This window comes from Oncorhynchus mykiss, chromosome 20, assembly GCF_057628025.1.
Source record: "Oncorhynchus mykiss isolate SJ-2025 chromosome 20, ASM5762802v1, whole genome shotgun sequence".
Lineage (NCBI taxonomy): Eukaryota > Metazoa > Chordata > Actinopteri > Salmoniformes > Salmonidae > Oncorhynchus > Oncorhynchus mykiss.
Window position 1 is genome coordinate 6,030,867 of NC_143041.1, and position 15,624 is coordinate 6,046,490.

At 43.7% G+C, this 15,624-nt stretch overlaps 16 non-coding genes and 25 pseudogenes across 16 annotated transcripts; all 41 read left to right on the forward strand.

The window, feature by feature from the left end:
• The first annotated feature begins 492 nt into the window (after positions 1-492).
• Positions 493-611, forward strand: LOC118942123 (5S ribosomal RNA). Its single transcript, XR_005038072.1, has one exon. It is a non-coding gene; the product is annotated as a 5S ribosomal RNA (ribosomal RNA).
• Positions 612-871: 260 nt separating this feature from the next.
• LOC118942121 (5S ribosomal RNA) lies at positions 872-990 on the forward strand. Its single transcript, XR_005038070.2, has one exon. It is a non-coding gene; the product is annotated as a 5S ribosomal RNA (ribosomal RNA).
• Positions 991-1,250: 260 nt separating this feature from the next.
• Positions 1,251-1,359, forward strand: LOC118942120 (5S ribosomal RNA; annotated as a pseudogene).
• Positions 1,360-1,619: 260 nt separating this feature from the next.
• On the forward strand, positions 1,620-1,728 carry LOC118942119 (5S ribosomal RNA; annotated as a pseudogene).
• Positions 1,729-1,988: 260 nt separating this feature from the next.
• Positions 1,989-2,097, forward strand: LOC118942118 (5S ribosomal RNA; annotated as a pseudogene).
• A 260-nt stretch (positions 2,098-2,357) lies between these two features.
• On the forward strand, positions 2,358-2,476 carry LOC118942117 (5S ribosomal RNA). The gene has a single exon (XR_005038066.1). It is a non-coding gene; the product is annotated as a 5S ribosomal RNA (ribosomal RNA).
• Positions 2,477-2,736: 260 nt separating this feature from the next.
• On the forward strand, positions 2,737-2,845 carry LOC118942427 (5S ribosomal RNA; annotated as a pseudogene).
• Positions 2,846-3,105: 260 nt separating this feature from the next.
• Positions 3,106-3,214, forward strand: LOC118942116 (5S ribosomal RNA; annotated as a pseudogene).
• Positions 3,215-3,474: 260 nt separating this feature from the next.
• On the forward strand, positions 3,475-3,583 carry LOC118942115 (5S ribosomal RNA; annotated as a pseudogene).
• A 260-nt stretch (positions 3,584-3,843) lies between these two features.
• LOC118942426 (5S ribosomal RNA) lies at positions 3,844-3,952 on the forward strand (annotated as a pseudogene).
• A 260-nt stretch (positions 3,953-4,212) lies between these two features.
• On the forward strand, positions 4,213-4,331 carry LOC118942114 (5S ribosomal RNA). Its single transcript, XR_005038063.1, has one exon. It is a non-coding gene; the product is annotated as a 5S ribosomal RNA (ribosomal RNA).
• A 260-nt stretch (positions 4,332-4,591) lies between these two features.
• Positions 4,592-4,700, forward strand: LOC118942113 (5S ribosomal RNA; annotated as a pseudogene).
• A 260-nt stretch (positions 4,701-4,960) lies between these two features.
• Positions 4,961-5,069, forward strand: LOC118942112 (5S ribosomal RNA; annotated as a pseudogene).
• Positions 5,070-5,329: 260 nt separating this feature from the next.
• Positions 5,330-5,438, forward strand: LOC118942110 (5S ribosomal RNA; annotated as a pseudogene).
• Positions 5,439-5,698: 260 nt separating this feature from the next.
• On the forward strand, positions 5,699-5,817 carry LOC118942109 (5S ribosomal RNA). The gene has a single exon (XR_005038058.2). It is a non-coding gene; the product is annotated as a 5S ribosomal RNA (ribosomal RNA).
• A 260-nt stretch (positions 5,818-6,077) lies between these two features.
• LOC118942108 (5S ribosomal RNA) lies at positions 6,078-6,186 on the forward strand (annotated as a pseudogene).
• Positions 6,187-6,446: 260 nt separating this feature from the next.
• LOC118942107 (5S ribosomal RNA) lies at positions 6,447-6,555 on the forward strand (annotated as a pseudogene).
• A 260-nt stretch (positions 6,556-6,815) lies between these two features.
• Positions 6,816-6,934, forward strand: LOC118942106 (5S ribosomal RNA). Its single transcript, XR_005038055.2, has one exon. It is a non-coding gene; the product is annotated as a 5S ribosomal RNA (ribosomal RNA).
• A 259-nt stretch (positions 6,935-7,193) lies between these two features.
• On the forward strand, positions 7,194-7,312 carry LOC118942105 (5S ribosomal RNA). The gene has a single exon (XR_005038054.1). It is a non-coding gene; the product is annotated as a 5S ribosomal RNA (ribosomal RNA).
• Positions 7,313-7,572: 260 nt separating this feature from the next.
• Positions 7,573-7,681, forward strand: LOC118942104 (5S ribosomal RNA; annotated as a pseudogene).
• A 260-nt stretch (positions 7,682-7,941) lies between these two features.
• Positions 7,942-8,060, forward strand: LOC118942103 (5S ribosomal RNA). Its single transcript, XR_005038052.2, has one exon. It is a non-coding gene; the product is annotated as a 5S ribosomal RNA (ribosomal RNA).
• A 259-nt stretch (positions 8,061-8,319) lies between these two features.
• Positions 8,320-8,438, forward strand: LOC118942102 (5S ribosomal RNA). The gene has a single exon (XR_005038051.1). It is a non-coding gene; the product is annotated as a 5S ribosomal RNA (ribosomal RNA).
• A 260-nt stretch (positions 8,439-8,698) lies between these two features.
• LOC118942101 (5S ribosomal RNA) lies at positions 8,699-8,817 on the forward strand. The gene has a single exon (XR_005038050.1). It is a non-coding gene; the product is annotated as a 5S ribosomal RNA (ribosomal RNA).
• Positions 8,818-9,077: 260 nt separating this feature from the next.
• LOC118942099 (5S ribosomal RNA) lies at positions 9,078-9,196 on the forward strand. The gene has a single exon (XR_005038048.2). It is a non-coding gene; the product is annotated as a 5S ribosomal RNA (ribosomal RNA).
• Positions 9,197-9,455: 259 nt separating this feature from the next.
• LOC118942098 (5S ribosomal RNA) lies at positions 9,456-9,564 on the forward strand (annotated as a pseudogene).
• Positions 9,565-9,824: 260 nt separating this feature from the next.
• On the forward strand, positions 9,825-9,933 carry LOC118942097 (5S ribosomal RNA; annotated as a pseudogene).
• A 260-nt stretch (positions 9,934-10,193) lies between these two features.
• On the forward strand, positions 10,194-10,302 carry LOC118942096 (5S ribosomal RNA; annotated as a pseudogene).
• A 260-nt stretch (positions 10,303-10,562) lies between these two features.
• Positions 10,563-10,671, forward strand: LOC118942095 (5S ribosomal RNA; annotated as a pseudogene).
• Positions 10,672-10,931: 260 nt separating this feature from the next.
• Positions 10,932-11,040, forward strand: LOC118942094 (5S ribosomal RNA; annotated as a pseudogene).
• Positions 11,041-11,300: 260 nt separating this feature from the next.
• Positions 11,301-11,409, forward strand: LOC118942093 (5S ribosomal RNA; annotated as a pseudogene).
• A 260-nt stretch (positions 11,410-11,669) lies between these two features.
• Positions 11,670-11,778, forward strand: LOC118942092 (5S ribosomal RNA; annotated as a pseudogene).
• Positions 11,779-12,038: 260 nt separating this feature from the next.
• LOC118942091 (5S ribosomal RNA) lies at positions 12,039-12,157 on the forward strand. The gene has a single exon (XR_005038040.2). It is a non-coding gene; the product is annotated as a 5S ribosomal RNA (ribosomal RNA).
• Positions 12,158-12,417: 260 nt separating this feature from the next.
• On the forward strand, positions 12,418-12,536 carry LOC118942090 (5S ribosomal RNA). Its single transcript, XR_005038039.2, has one exon. It is a non-coding gene; the product is annotated as a 5S ribosomal RNA (ribosomal RNA).
• Positions 12,537-12,795: 259 nt separating this feature from the next.
• Positions 12,796-12,914, forward strand: LOC118942088 (5S ribosomal RNA; annotated as a pseudogene).
• A 259-nt stretch (positions 12,915-13,173) lies between these two features.
• Positions 13,174-13,292, forward strand: LOC118942087 (5S ribosomal RNA). The gene has a single exon (XR_005038036.1). It is a non-coding gene; the product is annotated as a 5S ribosomal RNA (ribosomal RNA).
• Positions 13,293-13,552: 260 nt separating this feature from the next.
• Positions 13,553-13,661, forward strand: LOC118942086 (5S ribosomal RNA; annotated as a pseudogene).
• Positions 13,662-13,921: 260 nt separating this feature from the next.
• LOC118942085 (5S ribosomal RNA) lies at positions 13,922-14,030 on the forward strand (annotated as a pseudogene).
• A 260-nt stretch (positions 14,031-14,290) lies between these two features.
• Positions 14,291-14,399, forward strand: LOC118942084 (5S ribosomal RNA; annotated as a pseudogene).
• A 260-nt stretch (positions 14,400-14,659) lies between these two features.
• Positions 14,660-14,768, forward strand: LOC118942492 (5S ribosomal RNA; annotated as a pseudogene).
• Positions 14,769-15,028: 260 nt separating this feature from the next.
• Positions 15,029-15,147, forward strand: LOC118942491 (5S ribosomal RNA). The gene has a single exon (XR_005038426.2). It is a non-coding gene; the product is annotated as a 5S ribosomal RNA (ribosomal RNA).
• Positions 15,148-15,406: 259 nt separating this feature from the next.
• Positions 15,407-15,525, forward strand: LOC118942490 (5S ribosomal RNA). The gene has a single exon (XR_005038425.1). It is a non-coding gene; the product is annotated as a 5S ribosomal RNA (ribosomal RNA).
• Positions 15,526-15,624: the final 99 nt, after the last annotated feature.

Consider the following 15,624-nt stretch of genomic DNA (forward strand, 5'->3'; position numbering starts at 1 on the left):
CAGTATATGCAATTTCTTCCACTTTTTGAGTGACACAAAGATGCTTATCTAAATGGTGAAAATGCAACAGCTGTTAATCAGGCTCACTTTGACTTTACATAGTGCAGCAAGAGATTGTTTCTCGCTTACGGCCACACCGGCCTGAGTACGCCTGATCTCGTCTGATCTCGGAAGCTGGGCCTGGTTAGTACTTGGATGGGAGACCGCCTGGGAATACCAGGTGCTGTAAGCTTTTTGTCACTGCCTTGTGGAATTTCAACTCTTTGTCCGTTTTTTCCCACAAGGTTGAAATATGTGCCCTCGCTTTGAAATAAGTAAGCAAGGTTAGTTTGTATTTCATCCAACAATCTGTGCTACAAATTATGGCTACAGTATATGCAATTTCTTCCACTTTTTGAGTGACACAAAGATGCTTATCTAAATGGTGAAAATGCAACAGCTGTTAATCAGGCTCACTTTGACTTTACATAGTGCAGCAAGAGATTGTTTCTCGCTTACGGCCACACCGGCCTGAGTACGCCTGATCTCGTCTGATCTCGGAAGCTAAGCAGGGTCGGGCCTGGTTAGTACTTGGATGGGAGACCGCCTGGGAATACCAGGTGCTGTAAGCTTTTTGTCACTGCCTTGTGGAATTTCAACTCTTTGTCCGTTTTTTCCCACAAGGTTGAAATATGTGCCCTCGCTTTGAAATAAGTAAGCAAGGTTAGTTTGTATTTCATCCAACAATCTGTGCTACAAATTATGGCTACAGTATATGCAATTTCTTCCACTTTTTGAGTGACACAAAGATGCTTATCTAAATGGTGAAAATGCAACAGCTGTTAATCAGGCTCACTTTGACTTTACATAGTGCAGCAAGAGATTGTTTCTCGCTTACGGCCACACTGGCCTGAGTACGCCTGATCTCGTCTGATCTCGGAAGCTAAGCAGGGTCGGGCCTGGTTAGTACTTGGATGGGAGACCGCCTGGGAATACCAGGTGCTGTAAGCTTTTTGTCACTGCCTTGTGGAATTTCAACTCTTTGTCCGTTTTTTCCCACAAGGTTGAAATATGTGCCCTCGCTTTGAAATAAGTAAGCAAGGTTAGTTTGTATTTCATCCAACAATCTGTGCTACAAATTATGGCTACAGTATATGCAATTTCTTCCACTTTTTGAGTGACACAAAGATGCTTATCTAAATGGTGAAAATGCAACAGCTGTTAATCAGGCTCACTTTGACTTTACATAGTGCAGCAAGAGATTGTTTCTCGCTTACGGCCACACCGGCCTGAGTACGCCTGATCTCGGAAGCTAAGCAGGGTCGGGCCTGGTTAGTACTTGGATGGGAGACCGCCTGGGAATACCAGGTGCTGTAAGCTTTTTGTCACTGCCTTGTGGAATTTCAACTCTTTGTCCGTTTTTTCCCACAAGGTTGAAATATGTGCCCTCGCTTTGAAATAAGTAAGCAAGGTTAGTTTGTATTTCATCCAACAATCTGTGCTACAAATTATGGCTACAGTATATGCAATTTCTTCCACTTTTTGAGTGACACAAAGATGCTTATCTAAATGGTGAAAATGCAACAGCTGTTAATCAGGCTCACTTTGACTTTACATAGTGCAGCAAGAGATTGTTTCTCGCTTACGGCCACACCGGCCTGAGTACGCCTGATCTCGGAAGCTAAGCAGGGTCGGGCCTGGTTAGTACTTGGATGGGAGACCGCCTGGGAATACCAGGTGCTGTAAGCTTTTTGTCACTGCCTTGTGGAATTTCAACTCTTTGTCCGTTTTTTCCCACAAGGTTGAAATATGTGCCCTCGCTTTGAAATAAGTAAGCAAGGTTAGTTTGTATTTCATCCAACAATCTGTGCTACAAATTATGGCTACAGTATATGCAATTTCTTCCACTTTTTGAGTGACACAAAGATGCTTATCTAAATGGTGAAAATGCAACAGCTGTTAATCAGGCTCACTTTGACTTTACATAGTGCAGCAAGAGATTGTTTCTCGCTTACGGCCACACCGGCCTGAGTACGCCTGATCTCGGAAGCTAAGCAGGGTCGGGCCTGGTTAGTACTTGGATGGGAGACCGCCTGGGAATACCAGGTGCTGTAAGCTTTTTGTCACTGCCTTGTGGAATTTCAACTCTTTGTCCGTTTTTTCCCACAAGGTTGAAATATGTGCCCTCGCTTTGAAATAAGTAAGCAAGGTTAGTTTGTATTTCATCCAACAATCTGTGCTACAAATTATGGCTACAGTATATGCAATTTCTTCCACTTTTTGAGTGACACAAAGATGCTTATCTAAATGGTGAAAATGCAACAGCTGTTAATCAGGCTCACTTTGACTTTACATAGTGCAGCAAGAGATTGTTTCTCGCTTACGGCCACACCGGCCTGAGTACGCCTGATCTCGTCTGATCTCGGAAGCTAAGCAGGGTCGGGCCTGGTTAGTACTTGGATGGGAGACCGCCTGGGAATACCAGGTGCTGTAAGCTTTTTGTCACTGCCTTGTGGAATTTCAACTCTTTGTCCGTTTTTTCCCACAAGGTTGAAATATGTGCCCTCGCTTTGAAATAAGTAAGCAAGGTTAGTTTGTATTTCATCCAACAATCTGTGCTACAAATTATGGCTACAGTATATGCAATTTCTTCCACTTTTTGAGTGACACAAAGATGCTTATCTAAATGGTGAAAATGCAACAGCTGTTAATCAGGCTCACTTTGACTTTACATAGTGCAGCAAGAGATTGTTTCTCGCTTACGGCCACACCGGCCTGAGTACGCCTGATCTCGGAAGCTAAGCAGGGTCGGGCCTGGTTAGTACTTGGATGGGAGACCGCCTGGGAATACCAGGTGCTGTAAGCTTTTTGTCACTGCCTTGTGGAATTTCAACTCTTTGTCCGTTTTTTCCCACAAGGTTGAAATATGTGCCCTCGCTTTGAAATAAGTAAGCAAGGTTAGTTTGTATTTCATCCAACAATCTGTGCTACAAATTATGGCTACAGTATATGCAATTTCTTCCACTTTTTGAGTGACACAAAGATGCTTATCTAAATGGTGAAAATGCAACAGCTGTTAATCAGGCTCACTTTGACTTTACATAGTGCAGCAAGAGATTGTTTCTCGCTTACGGCCACACCGGCCTGAGTACGCCTGATCTCGGAAGCTAAGCAGGGTCGGGCCTGGTTAGTACTTGGATGGGAGACCGCCTGGGAATACCAGGTGCTGTAAGCTTTTTGTCACTGCCTTGTGGAATTTCAACTCTTTGTCCGTTTTTTCCCACAAGGTTGAAATATGTGCCCTCGCTTTGAAATAAGTAAGCAAGGTTAGTTTGTATTTCATCCAACAATCTGTGCTACAAATTATGGCTACAGTATATGCAATTTCTTCCACTTTTTGAGTGACACAAAGATGCTTATCTAAATGGTGAAAATGCAACAGCTGTTAATCAGGCTCACTTTGACTTTACATAGTGCAGCAAGAGATTGTTTCTCGCTTACGGCCACACCGGCCTGAGTACGCCTGATCTCGGAAGCTAAGCAGGGTCGGGCCTGGTTAGTACTTGGATGGGAGACCGCCTGGGAATACCAGGTGCTGTAAGCTTTTTGTCACTGCCTTGTGGAATTTCAACTCTTTGTCCGTTTTTTCCCACAAGGTTGAAATATGTGCCCTCGCTTTGAAATAAGTAAGCAAGGTTAGTTTGTATTTCATCCAACAATCTGTGCTACAAATTATGGCTACAGTATATGCAATTTCTTCCACTTTTTGAGTGACACAAAGATGCTTATCTAAATGGTGAAAATGCAACAGCTGTTAATCAGGCTCACTTTGACTTTACATAGTGCAGCAAGAGATTGTTTCTCGCTTACGGCCACACCGGCCTGAGTACGCCTGATCTCGGAAGCTAAGCAGGGTCGGGCCTGGTTAGTACTTGGATGGGAGACCGCCTGGGAATACCAGGTGCTGTAAGCTTTTTGTCACTGCCTTGTGGAATTTCAACTCTTTGTCCGTTTTTTCCCACAAGGTTGAAATATGTGCCCTCGCTTTGAAATAAGTAAGCAAGGTTAGTTTGTATTTCATCCAACAATCTGTGCTACAAATTATGGCTACAGTATATGCAATTTCTTCCACTTTTTGAGTGACACAAAGATGCTTATCTAAATGGTGAAAATGCAACAGCTGTTAATCAGGCTCACTTTGACTTTACATAGTGCAGCAAGAGATTGTTTCTCGCTTACGGCCACACCGGCCTGAGTACGCCTGATCTCGTCTGATCTCGGAAGCTAAGCAGGGTCGGGCCTGGTTAGTACTTGGATGGGAGACCGCCTGGGAATACCAGGTGCTGTAAGCTTTTTGTCACTGCCTTGTGGAATTTCAACTCTTTGTCCGTTTTTTCCCACAAGGTTGAAATATGTGCCCTCGCTTTGAAATAAGTAAGCAAGGTTAGTTTGTATTTCATCCAACAATCTGTGCTACAAATTATGGCTACAGTATATGCAATTTCTTCCACTTTTTGAGTGACACAAAGATGCTTATCTAAATGGTGAAAATGCAACAGCTGTTAATCAGGCTCACTTTGACTTTACATAGTGCAGCAAGAGATTGTTTCTCGCTTACGGCCACACCGGCCTGAGTACGCCTGATCTCGGAAGCTAAGCAGGGTCGGGCCTGGTTAGTACTTGGATGGGAGACCGCCTGGGAATACCAGGTGCTGTAAGCTTTTTGTCACTGCCTTGTGGAATTTCAACTCTTTGTCCGTTTTTTCCCACAAGGTTGAAATATGTGCCCTCGCTTTGAAATAAGTAAGCAAGGTTAGTTTGTATTTCATCCAACAATCTGTGCTACAAATTATGGCTACAGTATATGCAATTTCTTCCACTTTTTGAGTGACACAAAGATGCTTATCTAAATGGTGAAAATGCAACAGCTGTTAATCAGGCTCACTTTGACTTTACATAGTGCAGCAAGAGATTGTTTCTCGCTTACGGCCACACCGGCCTGAGTACTCCTGATCTCGGAAGCTAAGCAGGGTCGGGCCTGGTTAGTACTTGGATGGGAGACCGCCTGGGAATACCAGGTGCTGTAAGCTTTTTGTCACTGCCTTGTGGAATTTCAACTCTTTGTCCGTTTTTTCCCACAAGGTTGAAATATGTGCCCTCGCTTTGAAATAAGTAAGCAAGGTTAGTTTGTATTTCATCCAACAATCTGTGCTACAAATTATGGCTACAGTATATGCAATTTCTTCCACTTTTTGAGTGACACAAAGATGCTTATCTAAATGGTGAAAATGCAACAGCTGTTAATCAGGCTCACTTTGACTTTACATAGTGCAGCAAGAGATTGTTTCTCGCTTACGGCCACACCGGCCTGAGTACGCCTGATCTCGGAAGCTAAGCAGGGTCGGGCCTGGTTAGTACTTGGATGGGAGACCGCCTGGGAATACCAGGTGCTGTAAGCTTTTTGTCACTGCCTTGTGGAATTTCAACTCTTTGTCCGTTTTTTCCCACAAGGTTGAAATATGTGCCCTCGCTTTGAAATAAGTAAGCAAGGTTAGTTTGTATTTCATCCAACAATCTGTGCTACAAATTATGGCTACAGTATATGCAATTTCTTCCACTTTTTGAGTGACACAAAGATGCTTATCTAAATGGTGAAAATGCAACAGCTGTTAATCAGGCTCACTTTGACTTTACATAGTGCAGCAAGAGATTGTTTCTCGCTTACGGCCACACCGGCCTGAGTACGCCTGATCTCTTCTGATCTCGGAAGCTAAGCAGGGTCGGGCCTGGTTAGTACTTGGATGGGAGACCGCCTGGGAATACCAGGTGCTGTAAGCTTTTTGTCACTGCCTTGTGGAATTTCAACTCTTTGTCCGTTTTTTCCCACAAGGTTGAAATATGTGCCCTCGCTTTGAAATAAGTAAGCAAGGTTAGTTTGTATTTCATCCAACAATCTGTGCTACAAATTATGGCTACAGTATATGCAATTTCTTCCACTTTTTGAGTGACACAAAGATGCTTATCTAAATGGTGAAAATGCAACAGCTGTTAATCAGGCTCACTTTGACTTTACATAGTGCAGCAAGAGATTGTTTCTCGCTTACGGCCACACCGGCCTGAGTACGCCTGATCTCGGAAGCTAAGCAGGGTCGGGCCTGGTTAGTACTTGGATGGGAGACCGCCTGGGAATACCAGGTGCTGTAAGCTTTTTGTCACTGCCTTGTGGAATTTCAACTCTTTGTCCGTTTTTTCCCACAAGGTTGAAATATGTGCCCTCGCTTTGAAATAAGTAAGCAAGGTTAGTTTGTATTTCATCCAACAATCTGTGCTACAAATTATGGCTACAGTATATGCAATTTCTTCCACTTTTTGAGTGACACAAAGATGCTTATCTAAATGGTGAAAATGCAACAGCTGTTAATCAGGCTCACTTTGACTTTACATAGTGCAGCAAGAGATTGTTTCTCGCTTACGGCCACACCGGCCTGAGTACTCCTGATCTCGGAAGCTAAGCAGGGTCGGGCCTGGTTAGTACTTGGATGGGAGACCGCCTGGGAATACCAGGTGCTGTAAGCTTTTTGTCACTGCCTTGTGGAATTTCAACTCTTTGTCCGTTTTTTCCCACAAGGTTGAAATATGTGCCCTCGCTTTGAAATAAGTAAGCAAGGTTAGTTTGTATTTCATCCAACAATCTGTGCTACAAATTATGGCTACAGTATATGCAATTTCTTCCACTTTTTGAGTGACACAAAGATGCTTATCTAAATGGTGAAAATGCAACAGCTGTTAATCAGGCTCACTTTGACTTTACATAGTGCAGCAAGAGATTGTTTCTCGCTTACGGCCACACCGGCCTGAGTACGCCTGATCTCGTCTGATCTCGGAAGCTAAGCAGGGTCGGACCTGGTTAGTACTTGGTTGGGAGACCGCCTGGGAATACCAGGTGCTGTAAGCTTTTGTCACTGCCTTGTGGAATTTCAACTCTTTGTCCGTTTTTTCCCACAAGGTTGAAATATGTGCCCTCGCTTTGAAATAAGTAAGCAAGGTTAGTTTGTATTTCATCCAACAATCTGTGCTACAAATTATGGCTACAGTATATGCAATTTCTTCCACTTTTTGAGTGACACAAAGATGCTTATCTAAATGGTGAAAATGCAACAGCTGTTAATCAGGCTCACTTTGACTTTACATAGTGCAGCAAGAGATTGTTTCTCGCTTACGGCCACACCGGCCTGAGTACGCCTGATCTCGTCTGATCTCGGAAGCTAAGCAGGGTCGGGCCTGGTTAGTACTTGGATGGGAGACCGCCTGGGAATACCAGGTGCTGTAAGCTTTTTGTCACTGCCTTGTGGAATTTCAACTCTTTGTCCGTTTTTTCCCACAAGGTTGAAATATGTGCCCTCGCTTTGAAATAAGTAAGCAAGGTTAGTTTGTATTTCATCCAACAATCTGTGCTACAAATTATGGCTACAGTATATGCAATTTCTTCCACTTTTTGAGTGACACAAAGATGCTTATCTAAATGGTGAAAATGCAACAGCTGTTAATCAGGCTCACTTTGACTTTACATAGTGCAGCAAGAGATTGTTTCTCGCTTACGGCCACACCGGCCTGAGTACGCCTGATCTCGGAAGCTAAGCAGGGTCGGGCCTGGTTAGTACTTGGATGGGAGACCGCCTGGGAATACCAGGTGCTGTAAGCTTTTTGTCACTGCCTTGTGGAATTTCAACTCTTTGTCCGTTTTTTCCCACAAGGTTGAAATATGTGCCCTCGCTTTGAAATAAGTAAGCAAGGTTAGTTTGTATTTCATCCAACAATCTGTGCTACAAATTATGGCTACAGTATATGCAATTTCTTCCACTTTTTGAGTGACACAAAGATGCTTATCTAAATGGTGAAAATGCAACAGCTGTTAATCAGGCTCACTTTGACTTTACATAGTGCAGCAAGAGATTGTTTCTCGCTTACGGCCACACCGGCCTGAGTACGCCTGATCTCGTCTGATCTCGGAAGCTAAGCAGGGTCGGACCTGGTTAGTACTTGGTTGGGAGACCGCCTGGGAATACCAGGTGCTGTAAGCTTTTGTCACTGCCTTGTGGAATTTCAACTCTTTGTCCGTTTTTTCCCACAAGGTTGAAATATGTGCCCTCGCTTTGAAATAAGTAAGCAAGGTTAGTTTGTATTTCATCCAACAATCTGTGCTACAAATTATGGCTACAGTATATGCAATTTCTTCCACTTTTTGAGTGACACAAAGATGCTTATCTAAATGGTGAAAATGCAACAGCTGTTAATCAGGCTCACTTTGACTTTACATAGTGCAGCAAGAGATTGTTTCTCGCTTACGGCCACACCGGCCTGAGTACGCCTGATCTCGTCTGATCTCGGAAGCTAAGCAGGGTCGGGCCTGGTTAGTACTTGGATGGGAGACCGCCTGGGAATACCAGGTGCTGTAAGCTTTTTGTCACTGCCTTGTGGAATTTCAACTCTTTGTCCGTTTTTTCCCACAAGGTTGAAATATGTGCCCTCGCTTTGAAATAAGTAAGCAAGGTTAGTTTGTATTTCATCCAACAATCTGTGCTACAAATTATGGCTACAGTATATGCAATTTCTTCCACTTTTTGAGTGACACAAAGATGCTTATCTAAATGGTGAAAATGCAACAGCTGTTAATCAGGCTCACTTTGACTTTACATAGTGCAGCAAGAGATTGTTTCTCGCTTACGGCCACACCGGCCTGAGTACGCCTGATCTCGTCTGATCTCGGAAGCTAAGCAGGGTCGGGCCTGGTTAGTACTTGGATGGGAGACCGCCTGGGAATACCAGGTGCTGTAAGCTTTTTGTCACTGCCTTGTGGAATTTCAACTCTTTGTCCGTTTTTTCCCACAAGGTTGAAATATGTGCCCTCGCTTTGAAATAAGTAAGCAAGGTTAGTTTGTATTTCATCCAACAATCTGTGCTACAAATTATGGCTACAGTATATGCAATTTCTTCCACTTTTTGAGTGACACAAAGATGCTTATCTAAATGGTGAAAATGCAACAGCTGTTAATCAGGCTCACTTTGACTTTACATAGTGCAGCAAGAGATTGTTTCTCGCTTACGGCCACACCGGCCTGAGTACGCCTGATCTCGTCTGATCTCGGAAGCTAAGCAGGGTCGGACCTGGTTAGTACTTGGTTGGGAGACCGCCTGGGAATACCAGGTGCTGTAAGCTTTTGTCACTGCCTTGTGGAATTTCAACTCTTTGTCCGTTTTTTCCCACAAGGTTGAAATATGTGCCCTCGCTTTGAAATAAGTAAGCAAGGTTAGTTTGTATTTCATCCAACAATCTGTGCTACAAATTATGGCTACAGTATATGCAATTTCTTCCACTTTTTGAGTGACACAAAGATGCTTATCTAAATGGTGAAAATGCAACAGCTGTTAATCAGGCTCACTTTGACTTTACATAGTGCAGCAAGAGATTGTTTCTCGCTTACGGCCACACCGGCCTGAGTACGCCTGATCTCGGAAGCTAAGCAGGGTCGGGCCTGGTTAGTACTTGGATGGGAGACCGCCTGGGAATACCAGGTGCTGTAAGCTTTTTGTCACTGCCTTGTGGAATTTCAACTCTTTGTCCGTTTTTTCCCACAAGGTTGAAATATGTGCCCTCGCTTTGAAATAAGTAAGCAAGGTTAGTTTGTATTTCATCCAACAATCTGTGCTACAAATTATGGCTACAGTATATGCAATTTCTTCCACTTTTTGAGTGACACAAAGATGCTTATCTAAATGGTGAAAATGCAACAGCTGTTAATCAGGCTCACTTTGACTTTACATAGTGCAGCAAGAGATTGTTTCTCGCTTACGGCCACACCGGCCTGAGTACGCCTGATCTCGGAAGCTAAGCAGGGTCGGGCCTGGTTAGTACTTGGATGGGAGACCGCCTGGGAATACCAGGTGCTGTAAGCTTTTTGTCACTGCCTTGTGGAATTTCAACTCTTTGTCCGTTTTTTCCCACAAGGTTGAAATATGTGCCCTCGCTTTGAAATAAGTAAGCAAGGTTAGTTTGTATTTCATCCAACAATCTGTGCTACAAATTATGGCTACAGTATATGCAATTTCTTCCACTTTTTGAGTGACACAAAGATGCTTATCTAAATGGTGAAAATGCAACAGCTGTTAATCAGGCTCACTTTGACTTTACATAGTGCAGCAAGAGATTGTTTCTCGCTTACGGCCACACCGGCCTGAGTACGCCTGATCTCGGAAGCTAAGCAGGGTCGGGCCTGGTTAGTACTTGGATGGGAGACCGCCTGGGAATACCAGGTGCTGTAAGCTTTTTGTCACTGCCTTGTGGAATTTCAACTCTTTGTCCGTTTTTTCCCACAAGGTTGAAATATGTGCCCTCGCTTTGAAATAAGTAAGCAAGGTTAGTTTGTATTTCATCCAACAATCTGTGCTACAAATTATGGCTACAGTATATGCAATTTCTTCCACTTTTTGAGTGACACAAAGATGCTTATCTAAATGGTGAAAATGCAACAGCTGTTAATCAGGCTCACTTTGACTTTACATAGTGCAGCAAGAGATTGTTTCTCGCTTACGGCCACACCGGCCTGAGTACGCCTGATCTCGGAAGCTAAGCAGGGTCGGGCCTGGTTAGTACTTGGATGGGAGACCGCCTGGGAATACCAGGTGCTGTAAGCTTTTTGTCACTGCCTTGTGGAATTTCAACTCTTTGTCCGTTTTTTCCCACAAGGTTGAAATATGTGCCCTCGCTTTGAAATAAGTAAGCAAGGTTAGTTTGTATTTCATCCAACAATCTGTGCTACAAATTATGGCTACAGTATATGCAATTTCTTCCACTTTTTGAGTGACACAAAGATGCTTATCTAAATGGTGAAAATGCAACAGCTGTTAATCAGGCTCACTTTGACTTTACATAGTGCAGCAAGAGATTGTTTCTCGCTTACGGCCACACCGGCCTGAGTACGCCTGATCTCGGAAGCTAAGCAGGGTCGGGCCTGGTTAGTACTTGGATGGGAGACCGCCTGGGAATACCAGGTGCTGTAAGCTTTTTGTCACTGCCTTGTGGAATTTCAACTCTTTGTCCGTTTTTTCCCACAAGGTTGAAATATGTGCCCTCGCTTTGAAATAAGTAAGCAAGGTTAGTTTGTATTTCATCCAACAATCTGTGCTACAAATTATGGCTACAGTATATGCAATTTCTTCCACTTTTTGAGTGACACAAAGATGCTTATCTAAATGGTGAAAATGCAACAGCTGTTAATCAGGCTCACTTTGACTTTACATAGTGCAGCAAGAGATTGTTTCTCGCTTACGGCCACACCGGCCTGAGTACGCCTGATCTCGGAAGCTAAGCAGGGTCGGGCCTGGTTAGTACTTGGATGGGAGACCGCCTGGGAATACCAGGTGCTGTAAGCTTTTTGTCACTGCCTTGTGGAATTTCAACTCTTTGTCCGTTTTTTCCCACAAGGTTGAAATATGTGCCCTCGCTTTGAAATAAGTAAGCAAGGTTAGTTTGTATTTCATCCAACAATCTGTGCTACAAATTATGGCTACAGTATATGCAATTTCTTCCACTTTTTGAGTGACACAAAGATGCTTATCTAAATGGTGAAAATGCAACAGCTGTTAATCAGGCTCACTTTGACTTTACATAGTGCAGCAAGAGATTGTTTCTCGCTTACGGCCACACCGGCCTGAGTACGCCTGATCTCGGAAGCTAAGCAGGGTCGGGCCTGGTTAGTACTTGGATGGGAGACCGCCTGGGAATACCAGGTGCTGTAAGCTTTTTGTCACTGCCTTGTGGAATTTCAACTCTTTGTCCGTTTTTTCCCACAAGGTTGAAATATGTGCCCTCGCTTTGAAATAAGTAAGCAAGGTTAGTTTGTATTTCATCCAACAATCTGTGCTACAAATTATGGCTACAGTATATGCAATTTCTTCCACTTTTTGAGTGACACAAAGATGCTTATCTAAATGGTGAAAATGCAACAGCTGTTAATCAGGCTCACTTTGACTTTACATAGTGCAGCAAGAGATTGTTTCTCGCTTACGGCCACACCGGCCTGAGTACGCCTGATCTCGTCTGATCTCGGAAGCTAAGCAGGGTCGGACCTGGTTAGTACTTGGATGGGAGACCGCCTGGGAATACCAGGTGCTGTAAGCTTTTTGTCACTGCCTTGTGGAATTTCAACTCTTTGTCCGTTTTTTCCCACAAGGTTGAAATATGTGCCCTCGCTTTGAAATAAGTAAGCAAGGTTAGTTTGTATTTCATCCAACAATCTGTGCTACAAATTATGGCTACAGTATATGCAATTTCTTCCACTTTTTGAGTGACACAAAGATGCTTATCTAAATGGTGAAAATGCAACAGCTGTTAATCAGGCTCACTTTGACTTTACATAGTGCAGCAAGAGATTGTTTCTCGCTTACGGCCACACCGGCCTGAGTACGCCTGATCTCGTCTGATCTCGGAAGCTAAGCAGGGTCGGACCTGGTTAGTACTTGGTTGGGAGACCGCCTGGGAATACCAGGTGCTGTAAGCTTTTGTCACTGCCTTGTGGAATTTCAACTCTTTGTCCGTTTTTTCCCACAAGGTTGAAATATGTGCCCTCGCTTTGAAATAAGTAAGCAAGGTTAGTTTGTATTTCATCCAACAATCTGTGCTACAAATTATGGCTACAGTATATGCAATTTCTTCCACTTTTTGAGTGACACAAAGATGCTTATCTAAATGGTGAAAATGCAACAGCTGTTAATCAGGCTCACTTTGACTTTACATAGTGCAGCAAGAGATTGTTTCTCGCTTACGGCCACACCGGCCTGAGTACGCCTGATCTCGTCTGATCTTTGAAGCTAAGCAGGGTCGGACCTGGTTAGTACTTGGTTGGGAGACCGCCTGGGAATACCAGGTGCTGTAAGCTTTTGTCACTGCCTTGTGGAATTTCAACTCTTTGTCCGTTTTTTCCCACAAGGTTGAAATATGTGCCCTCGCTTTGAAATAAGTAAGCAAGGTTAGTTTGTATTTCATCCAACAATCTGTGCTACAAATTATGGCTACAGTATATGCAATTTCTTCCACTTTTTGAGTGACACAAAGATGCTTATCTAAATGGTGAAAATGCAACAGCTGTTAATCAGGCTCACTTTGACTTTACATAGTGCAGCAAGAGATTGTTTCTCGCTTACGGCCACACCGGCCTGAGTACGCCTGATCTCGTCTGATCTCGGAAGCTAAGCAGGGTCGGGCCTGGTTAGTACTTGGATGGGAGACCGCCTGGGAATACCAGGTGCTGTAAGCTTTTTGTCACTGCCTTGTGGAATTTCAACTCTTTGTCCGTTTTTTCCCACAAGGTTGAAATATGTGCCCTCGCTTTGAAATAAGTAAGCAAGGTTAGTTTGTATTTCATCCAACAATCTGTGCTACAAATTATGGCTACAGTATATGCAATTTCTTCCACTTTTTGAGTGACACAAAGATGCTTATCTAAATGGTGAAAATGCAACAGCTGTTAATCAGGCTCACTTTGACTTTACATAGTGCAGCAAGAGATTGTTTCTCGCTTACGGCCACACCGGCCTGAGTACGCCTGATCTCGGAAGCTAAGCAGGGTCGGGCCTGGTTAGTACTTGGATGGGAGACCGCCTGGGAATACCAGGTGCTGTAAGCTTTTTGTCACTGCCTTGTGGAATTTCAACTCTTTGTCCGTTTTTTCCCACAAGGTTGAAATATGTGCCCTCGCTTTGAAATAAGTAAGCAAGGTTAGTTTGTATTTCATCCAACAATCTGTGCTACAAATTATGGCTACAGTATATGCAATTTCTTCCACTTTTTGAGTGACACAAAGATGCTTATCTAAATGGTGAAAATGCAACAGCTGTTAATCAGGCTCACTTTGACTTTACATAGTGCAGCAAGAGATTGTTTCTCGCTTACGGCCACACCGGCCTGAGTACGCCTGATCTCGGAAGCTAAGCAGGGTCGGGCCTGGTTAGTACTTGGATGGGAGACCGCCTGGGAATACCAGGTGCTGTAAGCTTTTTGTCACTGCCTTGTGGAATTTCAACTCTTTGTCCGTTTTTTCCCACAAGGTTGAAATATGTGCCCTCGCTTTGAAATAAGTAAGCAAGGTTAGTTTGTATTTCATCCAACAATCTGTGCTACAAATTATGGCTACAGTATATGCAATTTCTTCCACTTTTTGAGTGACACAAAGATGCTTATCTAAATGGTGAAAATGCAACAGCTGTTAATCAGGCTCACTTTGACTTTACATAGTGCAGCAAGAGATTGTTTCTCGCTTACGGCCACACCGGCCTGAGTACGCCTGATCTCGGAAGCTAAGCAGGGTCGGGCCTGGTTAGTACTTGGATGGGAGACCGCCTGGGAATACCAGGTGCTGTAAGCTTTTTGTCACTGCCTTGTGGAATTTCAACTCTTTGTCCGTTTTTTCCCACAAGGTTGAAATATGTGCCCTCGCTTTGAAATAAGTAAGCAAGGTTAGTTTGTATTTCATCCAACAATCTGTGCTACAAATTATGGCTACAGTATATGCAATTTCTTCCACTTTTTGAGTGACACAAAGATGCTTATCTAAATGGTGAAAATGCAACAGCTGTTAATCAGGCTCACTTTGACTTTACATAGTGCAGCAAGAGATTGTTTCTCGCTTACGGCCACACCGGCCTGAGTACGCCTGATCTCGGAAGCTAAGCAGGGTCGGGCCTGGTTAGTACTTGGATGGGAGACCGCCTGGGAATACCAGGTGCTGTAAGCTTTTTGTCACTGCCTTGTGGAATTTCAACTCTTTGTCCGTTTTTTCCCACAAGGTTGAAATATGTGCCCTCGCTTTGAAATAAGTAAGCAAGGTTAGTTTGTATTTCATCCAACAATCTGTGCTACAAATTATGGCTACAGTATATGCAATTTCTTCCACTTTTTGAGTGACACAAAGATGCTTATCTAAATGGTGAAAATGCAACAGCTGTTAATCAGGCTCACTTTGACTTTACATAGTGCAGCAAGAGATTGTTTCTCGCTTACGGCCACACCGGCCTGAGTACGCCTGATCTCGTCTGATCTCGGAAGCTAAGCAGGGTCGGACCTGGTTAGTACTTGGTTGGGAGACCGCCTGGGAATACCAGGTGCTGTAAGCTTTTGTCACTGCCTTGTGGAATTTCAACTCTTTGTCCGTTTTTTCCCACAAGGTTGAAATATGTGCCCTCGCTTTGAAATAAGTAAGCAAGGTTAGTTTGTATTTCATCCAACAATCTGTGCTACAAATTATGGCTACAGTATATGCAATTTCTTCCACTTTTTGAGTGACACAAAGATGCTTATCTAAATGGTGAAAATGCAACAGCTGTTAATCAGGCTCACTTTGACTTTACATAGTGCAGCAAGAGATTGTTTCTCGCTTACGGCCACACCGGCCTGAGTACGCCTGATCTCGTCTGATCTCGGAAGCTAAGCAGGGTCGGGCCTGGTTAGTACTTGGATGGGAGACCGCCTGGGAATACCAGGTGCTGTAAGCTTTTTGTCACTGCCTTGTGGAATTTCAACTCTTTGTCCGTTTTTTCCCACAAGGTTGAAATATGTGCCCTCGCTTTGAAATAAGTAAGCAAGGTTAGTTT